The sequence below is a fragment of the Budorcas taxicolor genome, chromosome 3 (assembly GCF_023091745.1).
Source record: "Budorcas taxicolor isolate Tak-1 chromosome 3, Takin1.1, whole genome shotgun sequence".
NCBI lineage: Eukaryota > Metazoa > Chordata > Mammalia > Artiodactyla > Bovidae > Budorcas > Budorcas taxicolor.
The window spans coordinates 115,508,482-115,522,030 of NC_068912.1; positions in this window are offsets into that span (position 1 = coordinate 115,508,482).

A 13,549-nucleotide genomic window follows, 5' to 3' on the forward strand; every position below is an offset into this window, starting at 1 on the left:
TTAAGACTCTGCCTTCCTATGCAGGGGACCTGGGTTCAATCCCTAGTTGAGGAACGAAGATCCAACAAGCTGCGTATCAACTAGGCAACTAATGAGCCTGCAGACCACAAAGAAAATCCAGCACAGCCAAAAATTAAAAGAAAAACACCTTTTAAAAAGAACAGCATGACCCATGAAGTGGACACATGCGGCTTCCTAATGACTGCCTTACAAATAACTCTCCATTATGATCTTAAGATTTTCAGGAAGTACACCAAATTTTCTATAATCATAATCCCAGGGACAGAGGAGCCTGGTGGGCTACAGTCCACAGGGTCACACAGAGTTGGACACGACTGCAGTGACTCAGCTCACACGTACTCCTTCCTTCTCTTTTCCACTTCAAATATTTTTATGTCGTACTCTCTTGGGTCCTCAGGCACATGCCTGATTTTTATGATCACCACCAGGGTTTGCCAGAGCACTTCACCTTTGCCAGTTATTTCAATGCTCTGCCACGCAACTCAACTTTATTCTGTATAATTAATCACTTCCATAAACATTTGATGAGTACAGACTATGCTTCCGCGAAGCTGAAGCTTGGAGACGACTTCCCTACCTACTTCTGCATCTTTGATCAAAATGTCACCTCTCCGGGAGGCCTTTTCTGACCACCCCACGCCTCACACCCTGCCCATCTGGGACCTGCTGTCCCCAGGCCTGCTTTACTTTCCTCTGTGACACTGTCGGCTTCTGACACGCCAGCATTTGTTTGCTGCGTGTGTCACTAGTTCTCCTGGGGGCGGCGATTTTATTTGTTCCGGGATGTTCTGGCAGTACCTCCATTTGTCTGTTGAGTGCACGTGGCAGATATTCAGTAAATATCTGTTTAGTTGTCAAGTTAATTAACTGATTAATCAATATTCTTCATCCGTCCTCTGTCCTTCCGTGGAGTCACTGGTCGTGTCCTTCGTCTCTAGATTTTAGGTTCACCAAAGCAGGCTCTAAGGGCAAACATTTTGGATTCCCTAAGTGCAAAGATATCGATGAATGAATGAGTGAACAAAGAGGTGGATGGACAGACGGACGGATGGATGAACAAAGAAGCAAGCCGCTTGGGGCCCAAAGGACAAATGGCACCCTGGAAGAAGGGGGACACCACTAGGAGGAGCTTGAATGGGAGCTCAGAATTTCTTCTTGTAGTAAGAGCCCAAACCTATGTCTATACTGCTTGTGAAGCAATAGGCCCAGTTAAAAGAAATATATATATATATACATAAAATTTTCATTTATTCAATACAATTCAGAGTTTTTCAAATTGAGTAAAAATTCTCTAAGAAAATTTTTCCAGAGTCAAATAACCTTTTTAAAAAATCTCTAGGTTTAGCAGTTTTAAATAGACTTCTTTATGTCAGCACTTACACATGCCTTTAAAATGCTAATATTCATTCTACATGAATCACCCATATTCATAAATCCTTTTACCCATTGTTTTAAATCACAGGGTGCTCTGCCCAGGGAAGAGCCATGAACACCTGCCAGTGTTCCATAGAAAAATGTTTGGGAAAGGCCGTTTCAACTTATAGCTTAGAAATTAGCACTGAAACCTACTTCCTGGCAGCCCCATCACTCAGATTACTTGCTAATTTTTCTGTTTGCAAAACAACTGATATGTAAAGTAAAGGAAAACAGTAAGATTTGGACCTGGGTCATGTCACAGTCACGACCTCCCTTAAGCTGTCAGGAAGGATCCAGTATTATTTAAATAATAATAACAGCAAACTTTTAAAAAATCTGTAGGTTTCAAGGTAAGGAGGAAATGAAGAGAGGACAGGAAGCCTGACCACCCCCCTCCGCAGGTAGGAGCAGGCAGGAGTTAGAAAGAAACTTGTCTCCATTGAGGGTATAGCTTATCCTAAGATAATATAACGCGTGTGTGCTCAGCCGTGTCCAACTCTTCGTGACCCCATGGACTGTAGCCCACCAGGCTCCTCTATCCATGGAATTTTCCAGGCAAGAATGCTGAAGTAGGTTGCCATTTCCTCCTGCAGGGGATCTTCCTGACCCAGGGATGGAACCCACATCTCCTGAGTCTCCTTCATTGGCAGGTGGGTTCTTTACTGTTGAACCACCTGAGAAGTCTGACTTATACGTTGGGAAATCTCTTTCTCACACCTTTTTTCAGCTGAGGTGAAGAGCAAACTTCAAACCTATCTGTGCCAGTCTTCAGAGCCTACTAGAGTCACTTTTCATACGTGGGGCAACCCCCATCCTGGCACAGATGGTAGAGCCTGGAGTCACATCATGATGGCAGAAGATCAAAAGGAGGAAAGGATCCTAGCAAAGGTCTTTTCCTTCCAACTCAGCGTTAACAAAGGGAGAGAGGAGCAAGGTTCGACGCCACTGGGCGCCTGGTCTATTTCCCTGAAGAAAGTTTGCTTGCAGGGATCTGTTTCACTTCCGGCCTGTGGTGTGACTTTGGCACCCTCATCCTGCTTCTTCCCAGAGGGGCTTGGAAAACATCAAAGTCTGTTGCCTCTATTGGAGAAAGGATGCTTGGCTGAGCTTTTCTATGCAAAGCTCTAGTCAAGATAGTGCATGCAAGTCACAGAAGCATAAATTGGTAGAGAGAGGAACACAATAGAGTTTAGAGGAGGTGAAATGCTTGCTGTGTTTTGCAGCAAGTTTAAAGCCCTCTTACTGACATACATACACTATGGTGGCGCTAGTGGTAAAGAGTCCAGCTGCCAGTGCAGGAGCTGTGGGCTCAATCCCTGGGACGGGAAATTCCCTGGAGAAGGAAATGGCAACCCACTCCAGTATTCTTGCCTGGGAAGTCCCACAGACAGAGGAGCCTTGTGGGCGACAGTCCATGAGGTCGCAAAGAGTCGGACACAACTGGGCGACTGAGCACACAGGTGCTATTGATACTATGTATAAAATGATACATGGACATGATAAAGCAGTCACGTGGTCATGAATCTGCGCAAACTCCAGCAGATAGTGAAGGACAGAGGAACCTGGCGTGCTGCAGTTCAGGGGGTCACAAAGAGTCAGACACGCGTTAACAACTGAACACGAAGAAGGAGATAACTGACGAGAGCCTGCTGCACAGCACAAACGCAGTGCTCTTCAGCCACCTGAACGGGAAGGAAGTCCAACAGATGAGGCAGCTTATGCACACACGGTGATTCACAGCTATACAGCAGAAACTATCGCAACGTTGCAAAGTAACTATGCAGGCTTAAACTATATCTAAACTATTTTTTTAAAAAAGTTTAAAGCCCTTTGGTGGTGGGGGGCAGGGGTTAACATCAGCAACAGACACGGAGGTGTTTCTGACACAAAGGGCCGCCCTGGCTGCTTATAGAGGGGGCTACAGAAAGCAAGAAAGGCAGACAGAAGCCAAATCACTAGATGTGAGCTGTTAGGCTGAGAAGTTTGGTTCTGAAATTTCCCCTTCTCTCCACACTTTGTACATTTCGATGTCCGTAGATTGCTTTTGTATTTAGGGAGAAAAGAAAATCAGTTTTATGAAAAATTGGGAGGCACAAACATTTTTGCAAGAATAGGATCATATTCTCAAACTAGTTAGAAGTTCAGTTCAATAATCTCTGTTCATCTGGTCTGGCAGCAAGGGCCTCATTGGACAGAGCTGCCTGCCTGGAGAGGAGGCTCCCACGGAGGTGGCTGTGAGGTATGTGATCAAGGGCAGAGTCAAGGTTGCAGGAGGTCAAGCCGGGGGCTGGAGAACTGAGCAGCAGAGGGGCCTGCAGTCAGCCCCCAGCACTCATCTGTACCCAGGAGAGCCGGCAGGTGGATGCACACAGCAACCTGGGCTGGACCAGAGCTGGACCAGGTAAGCAAAGACCCAGGCAGCCTTCCTCCACCCTCCTCTCAGCCCCCAAACCCTGGGGCACCGAAGCGTCCTTCCGGGTTCCTGTTCTACTCTCAACATTAGGCTTTTTCTGCCAACACTGAGGTGTTTGTTTGTTTGTGTTTGCACCTAATGGTGAAGAGCTGTATTTTGCATCAGGGTATCTTGAAAATGAAGCTGCATTTGAGGCACATTACAGAGGAGGAATGGTCCATCTCTGCTGAGTACAAAACTCAAGTACAGAATTATTTCCTGGTATAACCAGATTATGCGGTAGTTTGACCATTCTTTGGCATTGCCTTTCTTTGGGACTGGAATGAAAACTGACCTTTTCCAGCCCTGTGGCCACTTCTGAGTTTTCCAAATTTGCTGGCATATTGAGTGCAGCACTTTCACAGCATCATCTTTCAGGATTTGAAATAGCTCAACGGGAATGCCATCACCTCCACTAGCTTTGTTCGTAGTGATGCTCTCTAAGGCCCACTTGACTTCACCTTCCAGCATGTCTGACTCTAGGTGAGTGACCACACCATCGTGATTATCTTGGTCATGAAGATCTCTTTTGTACAGTTCTTCTATGTATTCCTGCCACCTCTTCTTAATATCTTCTGCTTCTGTTAGGTCCATACCATTTCTGTCCTTTATCGAGCTCATCTTTGCATGAAATGTTCCTTTGGTTACTCTAATTTTCTCTTGACCTGCATATAGGTTTCTCAAGAGGCATGTCAGGTGGTCTGGTATTCCCATCTCTTTCAGAATTTTCCACAGTTTATTGTGATCCACACAGTCAAAGGCTTTGGCATAGTCAATAAAGCAGAAATAGATGTTTTTCTGGAACTCTTTTGCTTTTTTGATGATCCAGCAGATGTTGGCAATTTGATCTCTGGTTCCTCTGCCTTTTCTAAAACCAGCTTGAACATTTGGAAGTTCATGGTTCACGTATTGCTGAAGCCTGGCTTGGAGAATTTTGAGCATTACTTTACTAGCGTGTGAGATGAGTGCAATTGTACGTCAAGGCTGTATATTGTCACCCTGCTTATTTAACTTACATGCAGAGTACATCATGAGAAATGCTGGGCTGGAAGAAGCACAAGCTGGAATCAAGATTGGGGCAAGAAATATCAATAACCTCAGATATGCAGATGACACCACCCTTATGGCAGAAAGTGAAGAGGAGCTAAAAAGCCTCTTGATGAAAGTGAAAGAGGAGAGAGAAAAAGTTGGCTTAAAGCTCAACATTCAGAAAACGAAGATCATGGCATCTGGTCCCATCACTTCGTGGGAAATAGATGGGAAAACAGTGTTATACTTTACTTTGGGGGGCTCCAAAATCACTGCAGATGGTGATTGCAGCCATGAAATTAAAAGACACTCTTTGGAAGGAAAGTTATGACAAACCTAGATGGCATATTAAAAACCAGAGACATTACTTTGCCAACAAAGGTCTGTCTAGTCAAGGCTATGGTTTTTCCAGTAGTCATGGATGGATGTGAGAGTTGGATTGTGAAGAAAGCTGAGCACTGAAGAATTGATGCTTTTGAACTGTGGTGTTGGAGAAGACTCTTGAGAGTCCCTTGGACTGCAAGGAGGTCCAGCCAGTCCATTCTGAAGGAGATCAGCCCTGGGATTTCTTTGGAAGGAATGATGCTAAAGCTGAAACTCCAGTACTTTGGCCACCTCATGCGAAGAGTTGACTCATTGGAAAAGACTGATGCTGGGAGGGATTGGGGGCAGGAGGAGAAGGGGACGACCCAGGATGAGATGGCTGGATGGCATCACCGACTCGATGGACGTGGGTTTGGGTGAACTCCAGGAGTTGGTGATGGACAGGAAGGCCTGGCGTGCTGCAATTCATGGGGTCGCAAAGAGTCAAACATGACTGAGCAACTGAACTGAACTGGCTGATAACCAGATACTCGGTTATCAATGCTTGCCTGTGTGCATGCTAAGTTGTTTCCGTCATGTTGGACTCTGCGCAACCCCATGGACTGTACAGACCCCAAGCTCCTCTGTCCAAGAACTTCCCCAGCCGAGAATACTGGAGTGGGTTGCCATGCCCTCCTCCAGGGGCTTTTCCTGACCCAGGGATCGAACCTGCATCTCTTGCGTCTCCAGCCTTGGCAGGCAGGTTCTTTACCACTAGAGCAGCTGGGAAGCCCTTACTAATGCTTAGCCGAAAGGAAAACATGACTTGCCATGCTAGAAAGTTGACAGAATTTAAACAGGCAGATATAAATGTGGCACTAATCTGTATTTTTTTTCAAGTTGGAATAAATCTCTTCTCTTTCCAGCCCTACCCATCCCCACCCCTCCCCGACCTCCTCGGAGCGCCAGCTCTTTGTTTATCACATTTTTGAGCCTGGGAGAGCAGGCATTGACCTCTGGTGTCCTGGTTCATCCTCAGTCTCTCGGGCAGGCCTGGCTCCCTGGGTCCAGGTCCTCTGTTCCTCTCTGTCTTCCCCCCCCCGGGAGAAGATTTCTTGTGTTCTAGGTCCAGGATGGTTTCTTTTCTGTTGCCTTCCTCCGACACAATGGCTGTGGATCTGAGCCCTGGGCAGGGGCAGCAGGGTTTGCCTACTTGGGCTCCTGCCTCCTGGGTGAGAGGGTCCTGGCCGAGCTGCCCTCGCCCAGCCCATACCTGCGGAGGTTTCTCCTCTCTCCCACCCCTGCCATCTTTCCCAGCAGCCAAGTCTGTGGAGAAGAACCACCAACGGGGGGAAGGGGGGAGAGACTCCCCTGGGGTACCCCGTTCCCAGGACTCCACGCTCTCAGAAGGGCCCATGTTGAGCTTGTGACGATGAGGTAGCGCTCTGGGCTGAGGTCGTCCCACCTGCCATGTGTCAGCCCATCCTCTCCTGGACGGGACCAAAACAGCGGCTCCAGCCCCAGCCCTTCCTGGAGTCCGGAGTCACTCCCTAGACATCGGGCCGGTTGTCGGTCTTTCTTGTTGGGGGGAGCACAGCTATTCCCACCTTCCTACGTCATAAACAGAGCCTGGGCCTCCCCCACCTTTATGCCTTTTCTGAAAAGAAGACGTTTTATTAAAGGCTTAAACTGCATACATTTCTGTGGGCTCCCTCTGAGCTAATTTTTGTTTTGTTTCTGGTGACTGTAACATTTGATGGTTGAATGGTTTCACACACTACTTTTACACACATCAAACAAAATGTACGTGTTTTATCATTGACAAAACCCTCTCCCTTGACACTTTATCTAATTGACTGTCACGGCAAGCCGAGGCTCCCACAGGCTGACACCTGCGAGGGGCAGAGAGCTAAGATGCCAACCCAGCTCTCAGGGCCAAATCTCGCGGCTACTTTCTCTGTAACATGCTTATCCTCGTAACAAGCCTGACCTAGACCAGCCAGAAGCTACTTTTCTCATGTTATTTTCATTAAAAGGCAGCTTAGGTGCCAAGCGATCAGGGTCCTTGCTCAAAGCACAGCCCTGAGCCCTTCCCTTCCAGGCTGGCTCCTGAATCCACTCTTCAGTCAACGACGTCCTGCAAGGGTATAAAAAACTGGCAGTCTCTTGGTGCCATAGGGGAGCATGACGAGAACACCCGTCTCACAGCAGACATTGGCAGCACAAAGCACAACCACTCTCTGAGACAAGGGTTGGGAGGCTTCCTGCTGGCTTATAAGTGGCTCAAACTCTTCTCTCTAAAGAGGGTTCACAGCCACAACTGTAGCTCTATTAGAACTTGAAAGACGTTGGTGGGTGTTGGTGTTAAAAATGCAGTGTTTTCTCTTGCCACAAATAAGTATAATAAGCAAAATTTTTAACATCTCCTAAAAAAATAAAATAAAAGAATGATGTCCTGTGTGCCCTGTGCCAGGCATCAGATTAGATTCAGCATTAGTGCTCACGGAGATTGACCTTTAAGTTGCCACAGCTAGGCTATTTCATCATCATCTTATTTTATTCTTAAAATAGCACTACAAGAGAAAGCCCGTTATTTCCATTTGAAACATAGTTTTGTTGCTTTTTTAATTTCTAAGCTAATGTACACTCATTTCTTTTAAATCAAACTATTAAAACATATAAAATGATCTCATCCTCCCCACCCCCAACACTTACGCTCCGTAAGTATTGAGTTGGCCGAAAGGTTTGTTCAGATTTTTCGCATAATGTTATGGCCCAGTGAACTTCGTGGCCAACCCACTAGTAACAAGTAGGTTATCTATCTTGTATGGGTTTCTAATACATACTTCTAGACGATGTCTATACCAACAGAAGCTGACCCATGCATTAATGCATTTGTAATACATAGCTTTTTCCATCTAAATGGGCTACTACTATTTTGTCACTTGATATTTTACTATAGATAGATGATAAAGATAGATAGATAGCTAATAGATATAGATTTAGATCTGAGACTTCTCTCCCTCTCACTAAATAAGTAAGCATCCAGGATACTCTTCCAACCAGCTGTTCAGTATTCCATTGAATGACCATTCTAAAATTTGTTTAGCCAGTTCCCTAATTGATATCAATGTGAATTATCTATAGATGTTACAATTACATACAGATCTAATAAGATAAACTAGCTTTGTGTCTTCTGGGCAGGATAATTCATGTCTCTATCTCAATATTTTCATTTGTATAATGTGAATAAAAATTCTACTTCCCAAAAGATTATTGTAAAGATGAAAAGAGATAATAATGGAAGCATTTAGAACAGTGCCTGGCATATTGTGAAGACTCAGTGACTATTGAATATTATTGTTATGAGCCTTTGGAAGAATAAAAAGTACATTTCTACAAGTAAAATTAATGTGTAAAAGAGTACAGACACTTAGAGTTTTGATAAACAAATTGCCCTGCTAAACATTTACTCTAAAAGTGTTCAATCTCACCCACAAACAAATGAGTCAAAACAGCAATGCAGGGGGGAAAGCCAACACTCAGCTCCATCTCCCACCCACCTTCCTGGCACAGCCTGAACAGCTGCAAGACCAACAGTACTGATGAGACTCTGGGGGAAGACTCTCATACTAAGTGGCAGCACATGTGAGAGTGTCCTTGGCTAATTTTGTCAGGCTGTTCTTGGCATATCTACAGTGTGTGATTTTGTTGTTGTTAACAATTTTGCTAAGTCCAGTTTGGGCTTGGGTGACCCAGCGGTTGAGCAGTTGTGGGTCTCATCCCTCTGGTGAGAAAGGCCCTCCCAGGAGCTGTGAGCTGGCTCCTGAACACATATGGTTCCCAGTGGGAGGCTCTCGCCATCTCTCAGCTCCTTTACGGCATGGACTGAGCATTCCAGCTGCACTTAGGTGCATGAACAGCACCAAAAGGGTGCTTCCCAGGTGGCATTAGAGGTAAAGAGTCCATCTGCCAATGCAGGAGACGTAAGAGACATGGGTTCGATTCCTGGGTCAGGAGGATCTCCTGGAAAAGGGGAGGGCAGCCCACTCCAGTATTCTTGCCTGGGGAATCCCATGGACAGAGGAGCCTGGAGGGTCGCAAAGGGTAGGGCATGACTAAAGCAACTTAAGACAGCACACAGCACCAAAAACAGACAGAATAAACAACAATGGCCAGAGGCTAGAGACTCTTCAATTTAGAGGCTCTGAAGCCTACTCCTTGGAAGAAAAGTTATGACCAACTTAGATAGCATATTGAAAAGCAGAGACATTACTTTGCCGACTAAGGTCCGTCTAGTCAAAGCTATGATTTTTGCTGTGGTCATGTATGGATGTGAGAGTTGGACTGTGAAGAAGGCTGAGCACTGAAGAATTGATGCTTTTGAACTGTGGTGCTGGAGAAGACTCTTGAGAGTCCCTTCGACTGCAAGGAGATCCGACCAGTCCATTCTGAAGGAGATCAGCCCTGGGATTTCTTTGGAAGGAATGATGCTAAAGCTGAAACTCCAATAGGCTGGCCACCTCATGCGAAGAGTTGACTCATTGGAAAAGACTCTGATTGGGGGCAGAAGGAGAAGGAGACGACAGAGGATGAGATGGCTGGATGGCATCACTGACTCGATGGACGTGGGTTTGGGTGAACTCCAGGAGTTGGTGATGGACAGGGAGGCCTGGCGTGCTGTGATTCATGGGGTCACAAAGAGTCGGACACAACTGAGCGACTGAACTGAACTGAACTGAACTGACGGACTCCTGCCTTCACGAGCTACCACTGTGTGAGCTTGGGCAAGTTCCTCAACATTTCTCAACCTCTTTCTCACCTCAGCCAAATAAAGACACCATTTCCTATCTCCATGCTTGGTGTTCAGCTGTTAGCACCAGAAGGCCACAAACATGCTGAAACAGTCCTGTTTCAGCTGGTGTATAGCCACTGTCCTCATCCCTTTGCCTGAACCACTCCAAGTCAACTCTTTCCACTCTTTGTCCAGGATCCTCCCTCAATTCTCCCTTAATTAAAGGCTTTACACCTCTGAGACCACTTTATCACAGTGGGCAAATCTGCTTTTGATCATCATTGTTCAAGCGGTTGAGTAACTGAGAGTACCACTCTTTCCCATCTCAAGGAGTCACAGAGTCTCATGGGGATAAACACAGGAGTCACTTAGCGCTGCGTACAATCTAGCTGCCATTAATAGATGACGGTTATGGTAGAAAGGCTTCCCTGGTGGCTCAGCTGGTAAAGAATCCACCTGCAATGCAGGAGACCTGGCTTTGATCCCTCGGCTGGGAAGATCCCCTGAAGAAGGGATTCAGTATTCTGGCCTGGAGAATTCCATGGACTGTATAGTCCATAGGGTCACAAGAGTCAGACACGACTGAGCGACTTTCACTTTCACATGGTAAAAACCCAACTATCAGCATGAAACAGAGACGAGAAATCCCCACAGCAGCATGCTCATCTTCCCCACATCTCTAGCTTCCTCCGGGGAAGGATTCTTGTTCATAGCTTTTTTTTTTTTTTGAAGTTTTTTGTTTTCTTCTGTTTTGGCGGCACCACATGGCATGTGGGATTTTAGTTCCCCAACCAGGGATCAAACCCATGGCCCCTGCATTGGAAGTGCAGAGTCTTAACCACTGGAATGCCAGGGAAGTCCCTGTGGCATCTTAAAGAGAACAGAGGAAGCCAAAGAGACAAAGGCAGCCCCATCATGTGCGACTAGGAAAGAGGGACATGGCAAACAGAGACAGGACGGGCTTGTTGGCCAAATGTCTGCAAGGTGCTGGTTTGCAAACCAGGGACAGAAACTGGGAGGAAGGTAAGCATCAGGAAAGGTCAGTTTTCCCCTAAGGCAGATGACCGAGGCTGACTCAGGGTGAAGCCGGCAAGCTCCGAGCTTTGGGGCCATTGGCTTGCAAGGGCCCTTCCAAGATTCTAGGAAGGGCTGAGTAATGCACAGACACACTCATACATGTTTTTGAAAACTGCAAAAATAAGATGCTTTAATGGCAGTTGGTTACCATCTCTCTTTCTCCACTCATTCCCCTCAGTCAGCTTCTCACATTCACAGCACTGGAATTCACTGGGGGCTTACTGGATATATTTTTCTAGTTTACAGTATTTCTAGTCATCTCAGCAGAGGGATGGCTGCCAGGAATAACCCGATCACCTGTTCCAGGACTCCATGATGTGCTGATGGCTACTCTGGTTTTTGTGTGTTTGTTTGTTACTTTTTATTTTATGTGGAAGTACAGCCGATTAACAATGCTGTGATAATTTCAGGTGCTCAGCAAAGTGACTCAGCCTTATAGATACATATATCTATTCTCCCACAACGTTGGCCACTTGGTGGCATGAAGGCATCCCAGATCACAGATATATGCGTAGAGGAGTGAGAATAAGTTTAAAGTAAGAAGCCAATAGCTAGCCTATGAAAACCTTCCAATCATTACACATTAATATTATAAGCTGAGGATTTAGTTCTCTTGGACGTCCAGCTAAAGTAGAAATTCTTTCCCATCAGGAGTATTCCTACAATGCCACACATACAGTTACAGATGGACCATATCATTCTCTTTACCCAAGGGAGTTGTGTCAATAGAATTTCTATGAAAGTTGTACAGACCTGTGGCACTAATGCAAACAGTAGGCACATCTGGGTATAAAGATGTGTATTTTACCCACCCCAACTTTTAGTCCCTCCACCTGCCTCTTGAGAAATCTATATGCAGGTCAGGAAGCAACAGTTAGAACTGGACATGGAACCACAGACTGGTTCCAAATAGGAAAAGGAGTATGTCAAGGCTGTATATTGTCACCCTGCTTATTTAACTTATATGCAGAGTACATCATGAGAATCACTGAACTGGAAGAAACACAAGCTGAAATCAAGATTGCTGGGAGAAATATCAATAACCTCAGATGTGCATATGACACCACCCTTATGGCAGAAAGTGAAGAGGAGCTAAAAAGCCTCTTGATGAAAGTGAAAAAGGAGAGTGAAAAAGTTGGCTTAAAGCTCAACATTCAGAAAACGAAGATCATGGCATCCGGTCCCATCACTTCATGGTAAATAGATGGGGAAACAGTGGAAACAGCGTCAGACTTTATTTTTTTGGGCTCCAAAAATCACTGCAGATGGTGACTGCAGCCATGAAATTAAAAGACGCTTACTCCTTGGAAGGAAAATTATGACCAACCTAGATAGTATGTTCAAAAGCAGAGACATTACTTTGCCGACTAAGGTCCGTTTAGTCAAGGCTATGGTTTTTCCTGTGGTCATGTATGGATGTGAGAGTTGGACTGTGAAGAAGGCTGAGCACCGAAGAATTGATGCTTTTGAACTGTGGAGTTGGAGAAGACTCTTGAGAGTCCCTTGGACTGCAAGGAGATCCAACCAGTGCATTCTGAAGGAGATCAACCCTGGGATTTCTTTGGAAGGACTGATGCTAAAGCTGAAACTCCAGTACTTTGGCCACCTGATGCGAAGAGTTGACTCATTGGAAAAGACTCTGATGCTGGGAGGGACTGGGGGCAGGAGGAGAAGGGGACAACAGAGGATGAGATGGCTGGATGGCATCACGGACTCGATGGATGTGAGACTGAGTGAACTCCTGGAGATGGTGATGGACAGGAAGGCCTGGCGTGCTGCGATTCATGGGGTCACAAAGAGTTGGACACGACTGAGCGACTGAACTGAACTGAAAGGAAATCAGTCCTGAATATTCATTGGAAGGACTGATGCTGAAGCTGAAACTCCAATACTTTGGCCACCTGATGGGAAGAACTGTCTCATCAGAAAAGACCTTGATGCTGGAAAAGATTGAAGGCAGGAGGAGAAGGGGATGCCAGAGGATGAGATGATTGGATGGCATCACCGACTCTATGGACATGAGTTTGAATGAACTCCGGGAGTTGGTGATGAACAGGGAGGCCTGGCGTGCAGCAGTCCATGAGGTAGCAAAGAGTTAGACACGACTGAGCGACTGAGCTGAACTGAACTTTTTGACCATGTGTCCACATAGCTCACATCTCTTGTCCTTACAAAGTCTGATGGTTCTAGATGAAACAGCATGCGAAGTTGCTGCCTAGCAGCAACATGGCAAAAGCAAACAAGGTTCTTATCAAAAACAATATTTTTCTATGCATCAGTCTTTGTAGTATGAGAGCAATTCAATTACCAAATTACATGTATCAAAAATCCTACTGCACTTTCTCTACTCTTTATAAAAACTCATTTTGTGCCTAATTTTATATTTATCATTTTGTATTCTTAATGAGGCCCTCCAAAATTGTACAAGTTTCAGGCCCCACAAAATCTGGATCTGC